This window comes from Choloepus didactylus, chromosome 7 (genome assembly GCF_015220235.1).
Source record: "Choloepus didactylus isolate mChoDid1 chromosome 7, mChoDid1.pri, whole genome shotgun sequence".
In the NCBI taxonomy this organism is placed as follows: Eukaryota; Metazoa; Chordata; class Mammalia; order Pilosa; family Megalonychidae; genus Choloepus; species Choloepus didactylus.
In genome coordinates, this window is record NC_051313.1 from 114950794 (window position 1) to 114969078 (window position 18285).

Below are 18285 nucleotides of genomic sequence, written 5' to 3' on the forward strand. Positions count from 1 at the left end.
ATTAGGAAGTGGTAAGTTTTGAATACATATTAGCTTTGTTTTTGACAAACTTATTTAATTGTGAGTTTATATCATGCATTCTCAACAGGGGCGAAATTGGTTCTCGGTGGGTGACAGAATAATTCTGCTCTTTTTATGTATAAAGCACAGGCATTTATCTGGTACACAGACAGGTTACACAGCATATCTGTGGTATTAAAATTTCATGGGCTGGGGGTGGATGGTTAGGGGGGAAAAGGTCTAAAAAGACTCCTTAGGAGGCAAAATGAACAAAAGGTTGAGAAACACTGATTCATATAAGTTAATTTTTAATGGTGGTTGTGTTTAACAACCGGCTCACAAAAAAATCCTGAATATTTAACAGTCAGCTCTCGCGAGCCTGTGCGAGCTGGCTGTGGCACACCTCCAGACCTGCCCCACTTGGGGTGAGGAGGGGGAACAAAAGTGGAGGAGAGAGAGAGAAACCCCTTTCTGCCACACAAGCCGTTCATTGGGCTGGTAGGAAAGATGGAGGCGTGGGAGTGCTGGGGAGGGGAGGGGGCTTCTGGCCTGCCCACAAATCAATGGGGAGGGCCTCCCTCTCCTCTGTCAACCACTGAGTCCCCACCCAAGACCCTTTGCCTGATCCGTGTCATCCCTGATAGGATGGCAGATGGGGTGGGGCATCCTCAGGGCCTCCCAACCCACAGGGAATAGTGGGCTTTGTGCACACACCCCCAACTTGCCCCAGAAGGGAAGTTCAGGAAATCCAGATCGTCTTTGTTTAGCGCCTCTGGTCAGGTGAGCACCCTCATGGGTGGTTCTCCTAAAGGGTCCACCTCAGGCCTGGGAGTCAGGGACAGGGCCCTTTTTCCCATCGGGAGTCAGAAGGTCTATTTAGTGATGTTCCTCCTAATCAGAGGCTCCCAAGGGGTGGTAAGGATGGCACGGACCTCAGGAGATGATCAGGTTGGGTCCGGGGAGTTTGGGTGGCTGTGTGTGTGTGTGTGTGTGTGTGTGTGTGTGTGTGTGTGTGTATTGGCGGGGGAGGGTGTGTGTTATAACTGCTTAGGAGAAACCTGTCCAGAGTCAGCCAAAGGAACTTTGTTTTCTGGAAGCAAGGTGGAGAGGAGGCAACAGGGGACCTGTGAAGAGGCAGTTAGTTTCCTTTCTTCCTCTCTGGTCTTTGTTTCTCCCCTTTTCCAGACCCTTTAAGAGGCCCACTGACCCCAAAGTCCCCCTGGATCCCTCACAAAACCTCTGTGTGGCTTCTCAGAGCCATGTTATCCAAAGACCCAGCTGCCTCCCAAATGGGTCAAGCTGAGAGGCCATCCCGAACAGCAATGCTCCCCTCCAGCCTTGCCTTGCCTTTCCCTGCCCTATAAAGTGGACTTTAATCTTTGCCTTCCCATGTAGGCAAGAAGAGGGAGTTAATTGGTGCGTGCTAAGTGCTCCAGGATGCCCATTTGAGGCTCTGATGGGTGAGGTGGGGAGGCAGCACTGTCCCTTTGTGCCCCCCATCTCCACTGAGACTTCTTTCCACAATGGTCAGTTTTAATGGTGCACTCATTCACCCACTCTCCAAAGACGCACCAGACTCACCCTCGTCCCTATTCCACAAGACTCTCCCTGGCGGGCCCTATCCAGCCTCCAGCTCCAGGGCTTCCTCAGGCCTCCCTTTGGAGTCTGCTGAGTCCAGCCTGTTACTTGGCGCTGGGGCAGGCTGGGACCCACACTGTGGGTGATGGCCAGCCTCCAGTAGAGCCAGGAAGGCTTGGCCCCAGGGCTCCACGCTGGAGTGGTGGGGGGTGTCCCAACAAGGGGGCTACATGGCCAGGAGGGCTGGCCAAGCTCAGCTGGCCAGAGTTCAGGAGCAGGACTCACAGAGCTTGTATTCGCCACGCGCCACCCAGCCCTCGCCACAGGGCCTTTGCACGTGTCGTTCCCTCTGCCTGCCACACTCTTCATTCTTTTCTTCATTTGATTGACTCCTACTTTTAGTTCCTATCCCAGCCTAATCACCACTTCGTCTGGGAAGCAGCGTCTCTCATTTCCATGTTTACAACAAATCCCTTTGATAATTTTCATAGCAAAGAGAACTTGTTTATTGGAGCACTTGTCACAGTTGTGACTTACTTTTTTGGGGTGTGAAAATTTGATCAGTGTCCCCACTATAAGTTTCCCAAGATCAGGCAGAATGTCTGCTTTTGCTCCCCGTGATACCCCAGTCTAAAAATTTATTGAATGAATGAATGAAATCAGTTACCACCTCTGCAGCTCTGGGAAGTCCTCCCCAGGTGGCATTTTCCACCCTGTGCTGTAATCGGCTGTTTATGTGTCTGCCTCATTAGGACTTGAGGCAATGAGGTGATGTGGCAGAGAATGGGGGGAGTGGAGCCAGACTGCCTGGGTTTATATTCAGGCTCTGTCACTTAGTAGTTGAAAAATTACCTTAGGCAAGTTAATAATAATAATTTTTTTAAAAAGTCTCTGTGCCTCAGTTTCCCCATCTGAAAATGAATGTAATAGTAAATGAGTTCACATGTGACGTGCCTAGAGCAGGGGCGGGCATATAGGTGCTCAATGGATCTTGGTGCTATCGCTGTATCTGCATCTCCGTGACCCAGACCTCGGGGCCTGGGGTGCACTCGGTGCTTGACTCAGGCTTATTGGTTGAACCAGCAAAGACTTTGGGTTTGCTTCTGGGAAGAAGAGAAATAGGAGAGGGGAGAGTGTGAGGCTGCAGGTGAGGATGGAGAGACCCCAGGGCAGGGAGAAGTTAGACAACCAGAAACCCAGCTGCCCCCAACATGCCCCTACCCTAGCAATGCTTTTTCTAGCTGACGGCAGCAGTTCATTCCAGACTTGCAGTTGATTCCAGTTTGCAATTCTCCCAACAGTTGCAGAACCAGCCACATGGATTCCGCTCAGAAATACCAGCACCACCAGCTGGTAACCCCTCCTTCTCAAAGGTCTGGGTTTCTGCTCCACAGGCCCCTCCTCCAAGCTTCTGAGTTTTAATAATTTCAATCTTTTCCCTTTGTTCCCCCAGCTCTAGGGATGGTGGCTGCTTCTTGGGGTTTTGACCTTGGTAATACTTCAGGATTCTCTTTTTGCTTTTTTTTAATCCAATACCAAATTACCAATTCTTTATATTAGATTCTCTCTATTAAAATTGCAGGTATGGTTTCTGTCTCCTGACTGGATCCCGACTGATACACTCATCCAATCCTCAGGGCCCCAGTGAGACTTGAGGCCCAGAGTGATATGGTTAGAAGCAGGAGCCAGGCCCCTGCCCCCCAGTTGCCTCAACTCTCAGGTGAACAGCTATTTCAGGCCCCAAATGGCATCCTTTGGCCTAGAGACATCTAACCGGACCTGGAAAAGCAGGGACAATATTTAAACCTCACAAATGTGCCTCAGCACCCCATAGAGCTGTGGGCTTGGGCAGATGTCGAGACAACCAGCCACCGTGTCCCAGGCCTGAGCAGGGCTGCAGGCTTCCTGGGCCCGTGTGGAGGTGTCCCAGGAGGACACGCCGAGTTCCCAGTCTCCCTGGACACCCCTTCAGGATTAGCACCCAAGGCTTTCCTCATTCTATTCCAGATCCTCTGGAACTGGCTGTCCTGCCTTTCTAGATTCTTCAGGTCAAGTCTGGAGTCTTTGAGGGCTTACTTTTTCAGTGCAGGTCTGAGGTGTGGAGTATACATTAAATTCAGCAGGGATTTTTTTTTAAATACCGATGCCTTGAAATCCACAGAGTTAAAAGGATGCATTGTGATGGCAGTTCTCAAGCTTTGGAGTGCATCAGAATCACCTAAAGCGTGTACTAAAATGCAGACTGCTGGGTCCCACCTCAGGTGTCTGATTCAGTTGGCCTGGTGTGGGGCCTGGGAATATGCATTCCTTACAAGTTCCCAGGTGTTGCTTATGTCCCTGGTCTGGGGACCACAGTTTGAGAACCACTGGGTATGGGTTAGGACGTCCAGGTTCAAATCCCAGCTCTGTCAGTGGAAGCTGTGTGACCCCAAATGACCTAGCATCCCTGGGCCTCCATTTCTTCATCTCTAAAATGCAGACGACTATCCTCAGAGGGTTTTGTGAGGACTGAAAGACATAACTGAGACAAAGAGCCTCGCACGACCCCTGGCATATGATAATGTCCAAGGAGCACTGAGTTATCACTACCCTGACGACTGTTAGGAGAGAGGGCCAGGTGAGGCTCCGGGAATCCTGAGTTACAGCATGGGACTTTGAACCAGCAGTTTAGTCAGAGCCTCAGCCTCCCCGTCTGTAAAATGGGGATAATGATACCCTGGCTTAGTCCAGTTCACAGGTTGTAGAAGGATCAAAGGAGTTCCCATTGTGAAAGTGTTTTGAAAACTGTGAGGCCCAGCAGGGAAGTTGTTTTATTAGGAAGGTGTCGGGCAGGTGCGGCCCCATCCTGGAGCCGCGGTATAGTATTTCCTGCTCTCCAGAGACATCTGAAATGGCAGCTTCACATTCTTGTGAGAGGGGGATTCCCAGGCGTCCCTCCAGCTGTCTGCACGCCTCCCTGCTGCCCTCAGGCATGTGGAATGTCCCCTGGGTGCGCCCGGGTGGGAGGCGGCTGGTTGGCTCTTCCAACATTTATGGGGAAGAAACAGGGGGGATGCTGCTCTCCCCACCCCCTAGCCCCTTCGGTAATGCTGCTGGAAAAAGGAGTGTGGTGGAAGAGACTCAAGTGGTGAAATCAAGGACTTCCCTGCCCCGGTTGGCACCACACATTTCCCATCCCAAGTGCCCCTCCTCCTGATCCTGTCGCACGCCTCCCTTCCCGGGAGAGGAGCCACCTCCCCGGGGAAAAGCTGCACCCCCAGGGAAGCAGGGAGGGCAGTGGGGAAGCAGTTGTTCTGCTCAGGTTCAGATAGTCCCTTCAGTCTCAACCTGTTTCAGTTCAACTCACAACTCATATCATACATCTGCTAGTATGAGGCTCTCAGGCTTACTGAGACACCTACCACTGATGGGTTTTTTGTGTGTTTTTTTTGTATTTAAAAAATATACATGTTTGGGAGGAATGCCCTCAGAAGGGCTGAGTTGGAAAGAGCTGCAATGTCCTTGTCAGTGAGGTTTTGTGAGGTGGGGGCTGGAGGGGCCTTCCCCACACGGCTGCTGGGGAGGGGCAGTCGTGTTAGTGCAGGGGTAATTTGGCAGAACAGCTGAAGAGCTGGGAAATGCACACCCTCTGACCCAGCTTTTCAGGTCTAGGAATCTGTCCTAAGGAAATATCACAGCCATCAACCTGGTTTGAGTCTTGGCTCCGATGCTAGTGAGCTTGGCAAGTGTAGCCTTGCCTCTAAAACGGGGGTTAATAATAGCTCCTCACCAACCAGGATGGAAATAAAAAATGAGATGCATATTTTATGGTATGTATCTCTTAACAAAATTTTTAATTAATTAAAAAAAAGGAATTACCAAGAGTTAAAAAAGCGTTCACGACTTACCCTCACCAAACTGAGGCTTTCTCCTTGATGAAATGAGAAGGACTCAAGGAGAATGGAAAAGAGAGTGGTGCTTTCCTATTATGTGATTCAATGTTAACAACTTGAGACACCTCCGCAAACATCTAAAATCATCTCACATATGTATTTTTGGAAAACATCAACTTAGTCTGGACTCTATTGGTTAGCTATTGCCGCCTTAGACACAGAGCTGGGATCTCAGGGGCACACAACAGTAAGCCCCCAGGCTCACAGACGGGCGCTTCAGCTGGTGCTCTGCCAACCTTGGCTGTCGGTCTAGCACAGAGGCCAGCAGATTTTTTTGTAGAAGGCCAGCAAGTAAATATTTTAGGCTTTGTGGACCTTATAATCCCTATCACAACCACTCAAGTCTACCGAGGTAGCACAGTCACAGACAATATGGAAATGAGCATAACTGGGTTTCAATATGACTTTATTATGGACATAAACGAGATGATCCTGTGAGGCATCTGGCATGCAGTAATGCTCAATCTTGTTAGTGTCTTGGTTTGGGGTCCCCCAGAAGCAGACCCCAAGACAAGGATTCCGGAGGTGAGCCCAGGAAGCACCGGTGTGGCAAGGGGACGTGAGAAAAGGGGCAAGGAGGGCCACAGAGGGTGCATTTATCAAGCGCTGCACAGTGAGCCGCCTGCTTGGGAAGATGCCTTGAAGTGGAGTCAGAAAGTGAGTGGTACCCTGGGGTCCTACTCTTTCAGTCTTGCTTTGAAAATGCTCAGGATTGTCTGTCTCTGGAATTCTTTACGTATAAGGGAAAAATCAAGCTCTCTCTGGTTTACACCACTTGTGTTTGTTAAACGCAGCTGAATTTACTCATCTGAAGCGGGAGGCCAGTGGCTTCCACCCGGAAGTTGTCCAAAGGGCCCCGCCTTAGATACCCAGGGTCACGGGCAGGTGCTATGAAGCCAACACCATCACAGCAGGGAAATGATCTCACCAGGTGGCCCTCCTCCTGTTCACACTCTTGGAGCCTAATTATGCAGCGAGAAAAGTCCTCCTGGGTGGGGGTTCTTTCCTTCCGCCCACATCCCCAGGTGTCTGGCAGACCCTTGCTGTCCTCTAGCTGCTCAGACCACCCTCTCTAAGGCCCCTCCCCAGACAAGAACTCCAGGCTCCTGGACACTTTCTGCTCTTGTTTTCAAAAGTGTCTGTGCCATGCACCCCCCTCTCTGGTTTCTGCTGTTGAGAGGCCACAGCTTGGTACATCTGACAATCAATTTTACTGGGTTAATGTGCCACCTGCCCAAGTGACAGATGTGCATTTTTGATGGGGCCCTTCTGGAGACATGGCCACATGCCCAGGTCTGAATGACTGAAGATCACCAGAAAAGCCAGAGGCCACTCTGGGGCTGGTCTCACTTCCTCGGTTCCACTCCCATTTCCCTCCTTTCCAGTCCCCTCCCTCGGCCCAGCTGGCCTGGCCACAGCTCCCAATGCCACAGATGCCAGGTCCTCACCCTTCCCCACCGCTCTGCCTGGGCTGCTATACTGAAGCAAAAGGAGGAGTTGGAACAGAAAGAAAAAAAGGAATAAAGCCACTAATAAAGAAGAACCACCTGGCAGAATATTGGAAAAATTCCCGGGCGGGAATTCCCAGCCCTCTAGGGCTACCCCACGCTGAGGAAGTTTTTAAAGGAGGATCTTGAAATTCATTCCTGACATTGTTCCCAGCTCATGGGAGCACCTGACCCCTCGCCCCTGCCCTGCCCCAGACAGAGGTATGTGCTGGAGTTGAGTTTTGAGGGTCAGAGCAGGGTGGGAGGGAGAGGGTAATGGTAAGGGGTCCAGAGGGGGAGAATGGACCCTGGCGGGTGGGGGCAAAAGGCACCTGAATGCCAGGCTCTTCTGAAATTCCAGGGGACAGGCCTTCCCCAAGTCAGCTCAGGGCAGGGACAAGGAGGCCGAGAGGGTGAGTGTGCAGGCTCGGAGAGGGGCACCATCCTGGACTGGAGGCAGGGCGGCCGGAGTGCCAAGTTGGCCGCTCTTACCTAAGGCAGAGGGAGATCCTACATCTGTTCAGGAACCGTGAATGGAAACTGGAAGAGGATGAAACAGGCACCAGGCGTGAATTTCTGGGAGTCTGGAGCAGGCTGTGGTTGACAGGCAGGCAAAGGCTCAGCAACGTGGCTCCACCCTGTGGAGGGGCCTGCAGGCTGGGACTTCTCATGAAGAAATGGGAAGGGTCCTCGATGCAGGGCCGGGAAGAGGGGGAGGAGGAGATGGGAGTGGGGCTGTGACTCACCTGAACAGTGAGTCTGGGGATTGGCTTGACAGAATTCGGAGAGAAGGTCTGAGGCTAGACATCATACAACTCGATCGTCATGTCTTCCAGCCAAGCCAGGGGGTCCTTTCGCGCCCCTTCATTGTGGGCTCAAGGCCTGTCACTCCAGAACAGCCCCCCACTCACCCACAAGAATTGCAATGAATGATTAAAAAGAAAAAAAAAAAAGAATAATCCACAATAGACTGGTAGCCAGTTCCCTTTCACCTGAGAGGGAACGATTCCTGCCCAGGTCACTAATTCCAGGCGAAGTTTGGCCTGAGGAATGTTCCAAGTCCTATCCAGGATTTCTTTGTCTTAGCTCCTCTTGCCCTCCTCCAGTGCCGCTGTGGGTCCACACTGTCCCTCCAGCCTCCTGCCCCTGCTTCCCCATCAACTCCACACCCCACCCCCAGATCAGTCTCCCTAAAGCACTGCCCCCCACTCCCTCCCCTTGCCCAGTGTTCACCACCCCCCAGACTGGTCTTCCGCTGCTTCCTTATCGAGGGGAGCGGAGTGTTGGGGCTCAGAGAGTGGGCTCTGGATATCAATTCTGGCAACACCCTCAGTGCCTTCGCTTCTGCATCTGTGAAATGGGGATGAGAACAGTCCCTACTTCATGCATTAGTTTTGAGGATTAAAGGAGCCAATAAAGTGCTTCAAGCAGTGCCTGGCATGTAGTAAGCTCTCAGTAGGTGTTAGCTATTACTATCCATATTGTCACTGAGGCTGTTATTCATTAGAACTTCCATAGAGGAGTATATGTGTATGTGTGCGTGAGTGTTTTGTTCACAACTGTTTCCCAGTGGCGAGACAAGCGTCCAGCACATAGTAGATGCTCAATTAATATTTGGATTTATTTATTGATGTAAACTCTCTGTTCTGACCAAACCCTTCCCCTCAACCAACCTTATATGTTCCTACCTCTGTCTCACGCCATTACTCCATCCGGTGTAATTTCCACCGATACTTCAGTTCCTGGCCTCCCCTCGGCTCAGAAGTCTTCCCTGGGCTCAGGACCTGCACAGAACAGGCACTTGGAGGTTTGTGAATTGGCTGGGGATTTAAGCTTCAGCTCCCAAACAGCGTTTCCTCCCTGTCTTGGCACTTAGTGCCTGCCACCTCCTACCATTGTCCCCGGCATGTGGGACACCCAAGCTACTATCTATGTCCTTCATCTTGCGGCTTTGACATTCAGAGAGGCCTTCCCAAGTGAAGCCACCCAAATAGCTAGATGTTCGGTCTCCAAACCACATCTTCTGGGCTTCCTAATTGGTGGGTTGAAAGACACAGCATCTGTTTGCCCAAGAAATATGAGTCGAGCAGCGCCACATGAACAAGCTATTTTTCATCCTGGATGGGGGAAACAGCTGCCCAAAACTTGACTGTTTACACACTAAAAAAAGAAATTCCATGGTGACCAGTTGACTCAAGCCAGCTCCCAATGTGAGGCGGTAGTTTAAAAGTAATCCCTGATGACACCAGATGCTCTCTGCCAGCCCTCAATAAATATAAAAAAGAAAACAAGGGAGAAACTTGAGCAGGAGGATGCGTGAGTCAATACTACAAATGGCTACAGTCCTTCGTGGGGTGGCGGGAGCTGGAGTTGGATGGCAAAGGTCACCCATCTAACCGCCCGCTCCCTGTCCCCCCATCTACACCCCTCCAGCTGCCCCTCCAGCCTCTGCCTGCCCCTCGCCCCCCAGGGATGGGGCACTCACCCTTCCTCAGAAAGCCCATCACTAGGAGGAAGGTCCTCCCCTGGCAGGCTGGGGGCCGGGAGAGGATTCGATAATGACCTTCTAGAGGGTTGCTAAGGCAGCTCTGCACGCGGCCCTTTGCGTTGCATGATTTCATGCTTTCTCCCCACCCGTCACGCAAGCACTAATCACACGCTCTGCCTTCTGAGTGCTGCACTTACACAGCTCTCTTAATCCTTGCATGCAGCTGGGAAGGTAGCCCCGGTTATTTTTGCCATTTTACAGATGAAGAAACTGAGGCTCAGAATGGTTAGCACACACCTGGGAAATAGCTCTGCTCTGAGTCTGGGGCTAAGCAGGGTTCATTGCGGCCCTTTCCTATTAGAACCTTCTGAATGTTGGACCCCACCTCTCCTCTCCAATTCCTCTGCCACGCTCCGTGCCTACCAGATGCTGTTTCTGTGTGAACTTTGTGCTCTGGCCCTATTGACCCAGAAGGGCTCACTGATAAGGAGGACATTGCCCAGGTTTATAGTTTCCTTGCAGCCTCTCTGGCGACACCTGAGCCTGCCACTCCACCTTTCTGCCCTCTGCACGCACTCGCAGTCACATACACACCCACACCCAGCCATAGTCCTCCTCACACTCACGCATACAATAACACGCATGCACGTGCACATGTAGACATAATTCACCCACCCACACACACATGCAGTCACTCATCTCTTTGATGGGGATTCAGTAGACCGCCAGGCTTGGAGATTTACTTTCTAGGAAAGCATGCCTGTCTCTCCTTCCCAAGCCCTTCTGCCCCATTTTCTGTTTAATTAGAAAGGAGCCACTCTTGAGGGACCATGGCCCTCCGTTCCCGTGCCTGCAGGTTTACCCGAACCCACCACCTGCCTGGAGTTGGGAATCCACCGGCTTCCCCACTGGATTCCGGGACCCCACGACAGCCACACCGCCACCTTGTGGCCTGAGCGCAGAGCGGCAGGCTCTGTGCCCAGGGTTAACGCTTGCCACCCAGTAGCCAGAGGGGCCGTTGCGGGGGTCTGCATCCAGCCCCCCTTCTACAGGTGGACACCTGAGCAAGTGAAGATCCCTCTGGCTTCACCTAGCCATCAGGGCCACCAGGAAACCTGACGTTTCACAGGCGCACCCTGTTGGCACGGGAGACGGGAGGGTGCGCCAGCTGGCTCAGCACAGGGCAGGGCCCTTTGGGGATCAGTCCACGTCATGATTTATTACCTACAAACATCGTACAATCATGGGATTATGGGCCTACATCGTATTGTGACAGGTTTAGAACCACTGTATTAGTGGATTTAGCTAAACCTGGATGAGGAAGGAGTGACAGCAGGTGACTGTGGGACTCTGATGAGAACTAGCCAGGGGTCCGCCCTTGGCTCCTTCCTCAGGTCTCGGTGGGTCTCCTGTGGCCTGTGGCCTGTGGCCTGTGGCCAGGGCTGACGAAGGCTCCTGTGGATGCCCCTCCCTGCACCTCACCGCCCCACCTGGGTGCGGTCACCCTTCCAGGCCCCTGCCTTTGGAGGCAGCCCAGGATGTGTCCCCACCTTTCCTCCATGTGCACACAGTCGATGTGTTTCAGGGTGATCTCCTCAAGCCTCTTGTTTTTATTCGGTTTTATTTTTGGCCTTCAGGTGCTGAGGGAGGTGCCTTACTCCCAGGTGACGCCTCACTTTCATGTTGGACCCAGCAAAGCCGTTTGTTTCCTGGAGTCCCTTTTATCCTGTCACTCATTCCCACTGCCCTGCTGTGTTTTGTGAATATGGATTTTTTTTTTTAATTAAATTTGGTTTTATTGAAATATATTCACGTACCATACAATCATCCATGGTGTACAATCAGCTGTTCACAGTACCATCATATAGTTGTCCAATCCATTTCTGAACATTTTCCTTACATCAGAAAGAATCAGAATAAGAATAAAAAATAAAAGTAAAAAAGAACACCAGGCGGGGCAAGATGGCAGAGTGGTGAGGAGCAGAATTTCGTCTCTCCCCTAGAGCAGCTGGCAGTTACCCAAGAACTATATGAAACAGCGTTTTCGGGGTCTCCAGTAACCAGTCACACATTGGACTCAAGTTTGGAATTGGAGGAAAAGCTGAGATCGCAGCGAACATTGTAAGTTCCCCGGACCAGGGGTCTGGCGCCCCTCCCCACCCAGACCTCACAGACTGTCTTGCTGCCGGCTTCCTGAAAGGGGGGGGGGTAAAGAACCAAAAAACAGCAATCTGCTGAGGGCAAGAAGGGAGGCTCAACCCAGCCTCAGCTGCAGAATTAATTAACAAATTAATTAACTAACTTTGGGAGCTGGGGTGCTAAAGAAGGGCTGGGCTCCAAGAAGTGGGGGCACGTAAAAGCGGGCACCCATTCCCAGACTCCAAAAAAGCCATTTTTTTTTCCCTTACATTTTGTCCCTTCTGGCTTCTCACTGATCGCTTATCTCTTTGCATTTCAATAGCCCCTGGCAGGGGTGGAACTGAAGCGGTTGGAGAGTAATTATCAGACAATAGCCCAAAGCATATCTTTAAATGCTCTATTCTGACACTGACAAAACTTCCAGGCTGGGGAAAGACATTTAAAAGAGACTCTTTTTTTTTTTTTCCCTTTTTTCTTTTTCTTGATTTCTTTTCTACTTTTTTTTTTTTTTAATCTAAAAGTAATATATGTGGTTATTTTCTATCGGAAAGCCCAGGTTGAGGGACTAGGCTGGGCTTGAGGGGAGACAGAGTACCCACAGTGTCTTTGAATTCCGTATTCACTACTGAAGGCCTCCAGCCCCATCTTTAATTGGTAACTCAGGCTGACCAAGGAATCTACCTTGAGAGGCCCCAAAGAGGAGAGGGGAGAAGGGAATAGTGTCCCTGAGAGACAACTGGAGGTCTGAGGATTGGGAGAGTGGAGGGAGGCCCAGCTCAACTGGCAGTCCTCCTTCTGGGAATTCAGACCCCAGGGGCTGGAATTCAGATTCCAGCTTCAGTCAGCCACGCCCCTGACAGGCTCAGAGTCACCAGGAGAACTAAAGGCTCCATACCTCCTTAACACTGGTGGGGGAGCTGCGGGCTGGCCAGCGCCACCTGCTGGACAGGAGAGGAAAAGCACCAATTCTAAAGGCCTCATAGGAGGGTCTCATTCTCAGGAAAACTCCATACCCTCCCAATGAGACCTGGGCCTCACTAGACTGGGAAAATCTGACTAGGGTCGACCATATCCAAGGAGACCCACTCACAAAAAGGTTACATAGAGGCAGAGCAAGAAACAGAAAAAACAAGAGGGGAAAAATTGTGATCAACTAAATAGAACCTAAGTTAGAGGTCTAGAATAAGTTGAACTGAATAACAGAGGCCAGAGAACAAAGCCAACCAACAGGAAAACCACTAGGTAAAAGACAGAAAACAAGCTCCAAAATAAACTAATCAAGAGAATCAGATGCCTAGACAACTTAAGATAACAAGCCATACCAGGAAACACGAAAACATGGACCAGCCAAAGGAACAAACTAATAGCTCAGCTGAGACACAGGAGTGGAGGCAACTAATGCTAAATAAATTTGATGAAATGAAGGAAGATATAGCAAAAGAGCTGAAGGATATAAAGAAGACACTGGCTGACCATAAAGAAGAATTCATAAACTTAAAAAAACAAATGGCAGAACTCATGGGAATGAAGGCCACAATGGAGGAGATGAAAAACACAATGGAGGGACACAACAGTAGATTTGAACAGGCAGAAGAAAGGATCAGTGAACTGGAAGACAGGTCATTCGAATTCATACACACAAAAGAACAGCTGGTGAAAAAAATGGAAAAATATGAGCAGGGTCTTAGGGAGCTGAGTGACAACATGAAACGCACAAATATACGTGTTATGGGTATCCCAGAAGGAGAAGAGAAGGGAAAAGGGGCAGAAAGAGTAATAGAAGATATATTCACTGAAAATTTCCCAACTCTTATAAAAGACAGAAAATTAGAGATTCAAGAAGTACAATGTACCCCAAATAGAATAGATCCCAATAGACCTACTCCAAGACACTTACTGGTCAGATTGTCCAATGTCAAAGACAAAGAGAGGATTCTGAAAGCAGCAAGAGAAAAGCAATCCATCACATACAAGGGAAAGTCAATAAGACTATGTACAGATTTCTCTGCAGAAACCATGGAGGCAAGAAGACAGTGGCATGATATATTTAAGATACTGAAAGAGAAAAACTGCCAACCAAGAATTCTATATCCAGCAAAACTTTCCTTCAAAAATGAGGGAGAGATTAAAACATTTTCAGACAAACAGACACTGACAGAGTTTGTGAATAAGAGACCAGCACTACAAGAAATACTAAAGGGAGTGCTACAGGCTGATAGGAAAAGACAGGAGAGAGAGAGTTGGAGAAGAGTGCAGAAATGAAGATTATCAGGAAAGGTAAAAAGAGAGGAAAAAATAAGATATGACATATAAATTCCAAAAAACAAAATGGTAGTAGAAAGTACTGCCCTTACAGTAATAACACTAAATGTAAATGGATTAAACTCCCCAATAAAAAGACACAGACTGGCAGAATGGATTAAAAAACAGGACCCATCTATATGCTGTCTACAAGAAACTCACTTTAGACACAAGGACAAACATAGACTGAAAGTGAAAGGTTGGAAAAAGATATTTCATGCAAACAACAACCAGAAAAAAGTGGGAGTAGCTATATTAATATCAGACAAGTTAGACTTCAAAAGTGAAACAATTAAAAGAGACAAAGAAGGACACTATATATTAATAAAAGGGTCAATTCATCAAGAAAACATAACAGTCATAAATATTTATGCACCAAACCAGAATGCCCCAAAATTCATGAGACAAACACTGCGATCACTGAAAGGAGAAATAGATACCTCTACAATAATAGTTGGAGACTTCAATACACCACTCTCATTAATGGATAGAACATCTAGACAGAGGATCACTAAAGAAACAGAGATGTTGAATTGTATGATAAATGAACTAGACTTGACAGACATTTATAGAACACTACACCCAACAACAGCAGGATACACTTTTTTCTCAAGTGCTCATGGAACATTCTCTAGGATAGACCACATGTTGGGTCACAAAGCAAGTCTCAACAAATTTAAAAATATTGATATTATACAAAACACTTTCTCAGACCACAATGGAATGAAGTTGGAAATAAATAAAAGGCAGAAGGTCATAAAATTCACAAACATATGGAGGCTAAACAACACCCTCTTAGAAAACCAGTGGGTAAAGGAAGAAATTACAAGAGAAATTAGTAAATACCTCGAGGCAAATGACAATGAAAACACAACTTATCAAAACTTATGGGATGCAGCAAAGGCAGTGCTGAGAGGGAAATTTATTGCCCTAAATGCCTATATTAAAAGAGAAGAGAGAGCAAAAATTGAAGAGTTAACTGCTCACCTGGAGGAATTAGAGAAAGAACAGCAAACTAAACCCAAAGCAAGCAGAAGGGAAGAAATAACAAAGATTAGAGCAGAAATAAATGCAATTGAGAACAGGAAAACAATAGAGAGAATCAACAAAACCAGAAGTTGGTTCTTTGAGAAAATCAATAAAATCGATGGACCACTGGCTAGGCTAACAAAAAAAAAGAGAGAACAGATGCAAATAAATGCAATCAGAAATGGTAAAGGAAATATAACTACTGACCCTGCAGAAATTAAGGAGATAATGAGAAGATACTATGAGCAACTATATGCTAATAAACTAGACAACTTGGATGAAATGGACAACTTCCTAGAAAAGCATAAACAACCAACATTAACTCAAGAAGAAATAGATGACCTCAACAAACCAATCACAAGTAAAGAGATTGAGTCAGTCATCAAAAAGCTCCCAAAAAGGAAAAGCCCAGGACCAGATGGTTTCACATGTGAATTCTACCAAGCATTCAAGAACGAATTAGTACCAATCCTGCTAAATCTCTTCAAAAAAATTGAAGAAGAGGGAAAGCTACCTAACTCTTTCTATGAAGCCAACATCACCCTAATACCAAAACCAGGCAAAGATACTACAAAAAAAGAAAATTATAGACCAATTTCTTTAATGAATATAGATGCAAAAATCCTCAACAAAATACTCGCAAATCGAATCCAGCAGCACATTAAAAGAATTATACACCACGACCAGGTGGGATTTATTCCAGGTATGCAAGGCTGGTTCAACACAAGAAAATCAATTAATGTAATACATCACATCAATAAATCAAAGCAGAAGAACCACATGATCATCTCGATTGATGCAGAAAAGGCATTTGACAAAATTCAACATCCTTTCCTGATGAAAACACTTCAAAGGATAGGAATAGAAGGGAACTTTTTCAACATGATAAAGGCAATATATGAAAAACCCACAGCTAACATCACACTCAATGGGGAGAGACTGAAAGCTTTTCCTCTAAGAACAGGAACAAGACAGGGATGCCCACTATCACCATTGCTATTCAACATTGTGCTGGAAGTTCTAGCTAGAGCAATTAGGCAAGAAAAAGAAATAAAAGGCATCCAAATTGGAGAGGAAGAAGTAAAACTTTCACTATTTGCAGATGACATGATTCTATATGTAGGAAATCCGGAAAAATCTACAGCAAAGCTACTACAACTAGTCAATGAATACAGCAAAGTAGCAGGCTACAAGATCAACACGCAAAAATCTGTAGTGTTCCTATACACAAGTAATATGCAACAAGAGGAGGAAATCAAGAAAAAAATCCCATTTACAATAGCAACCAAAAGAATCAAGTATTTAGGAATAAACTTAACCAAGGACACAAAAGACCTTTACATCGAAAACTATAAGAAACTGCTAAAAGAAATTGAACAAGACCTGAAAAATGGAAGAACATACCATGTTCATGGATTGGAAGACTAAATATAGTTAAGATGGCAATTTTACCTAAACTGATTTACAGATTCAATGCAATACCAATTCAAATCCCAACAACTTACTTTAAAGAAATAGAAAAACCAATAACTAAATTTATTTGGAAGGGTAAGGTGCCCCGAATAGCCAAAAATGTCTTGAGAAAGAGGAATGAAGTGGGAGGTCTCACACTACCTGACTTTGAAGCATATTACAAAGCTACAGTGCTCAAAACAGCATGGTACTGGCATAAGGACAGATATACTGATCAATGGAATCGAATTGAGTGTTCAGAAGTAGACCCTCACATCTATGGACAACTGATCTTTGATAAGGCAGTGAAGCCAAAGCAACTGGGAAAGAGCAGCCTGTTCAATAAATGGTGTTTGGAGAACTGGATATCCATTTCCAAAAGAATGAAAGAGGATGTTCATCTCACACCTTATTCCAAAATTAACTCAAAGTGGATCAAAGACCTAAACATTAGCACCAAGACCATAAAACTCTTAGAATAAAATGTAGGACAGTATCTTAGAGATCTTGTGAAAGGAGGTGGTTTCTTAGACCTCACACCCAAGGCACGAGCAACCAAAGAACAAATAGACAAATGGGATCTCCTCAAAATTAAACACTTTTGTACATCAAAGGACTTTGCCAGAAAAGTCAAAAGGCAACCTACACAATGGGAGATGATATTTGGAAACCACATATCAGATAAGGGTTTAATATCCCGAATATATAAAGCAATCCTGCATCTCAATAACAGAAAGACAAACAATCCAATTAAAAAATGGGCAAAAGACATGAACAGACATTTTTCTGAAGAGGAAATACAAATGGCTCAAAAGCATATGAAAAAATGCTCAACTTCACTGGCTATTAAGGAAATGCAAATCAAAACCACAATGAGATATCATCTCACACCTACCAGAATGGCCATTATCCAAAAAACAGAAAATGACAAGTGCTGGAGAGGATGTGGAGAAAGAGGCACACTTATTCATTGTTGGTGGGAATGTAGAATGGTGCAACCACTCTGGAAGACAGTATGGAGGTTCCTCAGGAAGCTAAATATAGATTTGCCATATGACCCAGCTATTCCATTGCTGGGTATATACTCAGAGGAACTGAAACTTAAGACACAGACAGACATTTGTAGACCAATGTTTATTGCAGCATTATTCACAATTGCCAAGAGATGGAAACAGCCCAAATGTCCATCAAAGGACGAGTGGATAAACAAACTGTGGTATATACACATGATGGAATATTATGCAGCTGTAAGACAGAACAAAGACATGGATCATGTAATAATGTGGCTGAACCTTGAGGACATTATGTTGAGTGAAGTTAGCCAGAAACAAAAGGACAGATTCTGTATGGTCTCACTAATATGAACAGATATTAATGAACAAACTTTGGGAGTTAAAAGCTGACAAACAGGCGACCAGGAGATAGAAAGAGGGCAGAGATCAGCCATTTGATGCTGAAGGACTACAGAATGTTTAGGATTGATCGCATAGATCCAGAAATAGATAGCATAATGCTGTGTGATGGTAGCACGGTATTGTAAGTACACTGAACAAAGATGTCTGTGAGTAAAGCTGAAAGAGGTGGGATAGGAGAATGTATGACACCAGAGGTAACGATAGATGATAAAGACTGGGACTGTATAACGTGGCAAAAACTGGAGTGGCCAATGACTGTTACTAAATATACAAATATAAAAATGTTTTTGCATGTGGGAAAGCAAATGAATGTCAAACCATGTAGAAATTTGAAAAAGGGATGGTATTCAGGAAAAAACATAATCAAAGCAAACTGGAGTCTATGGTCAACAGTAACATTGTAATATACCTCCATTAAATGTAACAAAGGCAATATGCCATTGCTAAATGTATATGAGAAAGGG